Below are 1,113 nucleotides of genomic sequence, written 5' to 3'. Positions count from 1 at the left end.
AGAACCAATGTACCCAGACGACGTGACAACGCTCCATCCTCGAAGTGGCTGCAACTCAACCCATCTGAGGAAAAAGGCCACTGCCCGTGTTTATAAGCGAGAGCAGATTTTAAGTAGTTTAAAAACGTGTGCGTGGCTCGAGGGACAGTGTCGTCCAGAGCCAGGGAGTTCCCATTGGCTGGATCCGGGGAGGAGACACTGGTGGCCAGATTCCAGCCTGTCACAGTCTAAGCAGGTTCTAGGTGAGTGGGCAGGCAGACTGGTGACGGCTTGCTTTATCCTGAAAGGGGTCCTCAGCGCCTGTTAACAATGCAGAGCCCTGCTGGAAGGTCCTCTGCCCCCTCCCCCCACCCCCCTGCACTCTGCTCCCTGGTTGTGGTTGGCTCAAGCACTGCAGAGCAGTCGGGCTGGAAAGGCTGTAACCTGCGATCATGTTCACAGATACGGGGACACTGCATAGCAATTTGATTTCAAGGCCGGAGGGGGTGTCTCCTGTTTCAGGTGGATGGAACCAGGGAAGTCTTCTGGGCAAGCTGCCATCTGTTTCTCGGTCCAAGAGGCTGTTTGAGCATCTGAACCTTCACGTGTCGAAGTCACTTTTGGAATGAAGATTGCTCTCCCTTCCTGCAGCAAGATAAAGGGACCATTTATTCCAATGAGACCCTAATGGGGGGCTTTTGCATGTGGACACCCACCTTGTCTTCATTGGAAACAGAAGTTCTGGACATTATATTTTTCATAAATTTGGCACAGAAGTTAATGAGTGCCCCCATTTTTTTCTTTTAATCGTTTTATTAGGCGCTCATATAACTCTTCACAATCCATACATCAATTGTGTAAAGCACATTTGTACATTCCATTTTTGTTTTTTAAAGACTCCTGTGCCTTTCTTATAGACTAACAGATCTAAAAATAGATCTAACTGCTTTCATGGTGTGATTTATGGACCAAACCGGAGCATTTTCCTTTTGAAAAGCAGTTAACATACGACTTAAGAAAGCCAGAGCGTTGCTGGCTGGTGTATGGCTGGGTGAGGCTTCTTAGCCCATCCCTTGATAAGCCAAACGCCTTCATGTGCCAGAGTCCTCTGAGGACTCTGCCCTCCCCGAGAGA

The sequence above is a fragment of the Echinops telfairi genome, unplaced genomic scaffold, assembly GCF_000313985.2.
Source record: "Echinops telfairi isolate 266 unplaced genomic scaffold, ASM31398v2 ScPeMD7_31;HRSCAF=116, whole genome shotgun sequence".
In the NCBI taxonomy this organism is placed as follows: Eukaryota; Metazoa; Chordata; class Mammalia; order Afrosoricida; family Tenrecidae; genus Echinops; species Echinops telfairi.
The sequence above is the reverse complement of the archived record's forward strand: the minus strand, read 5'-3'. Positions refer to the sequence as shown.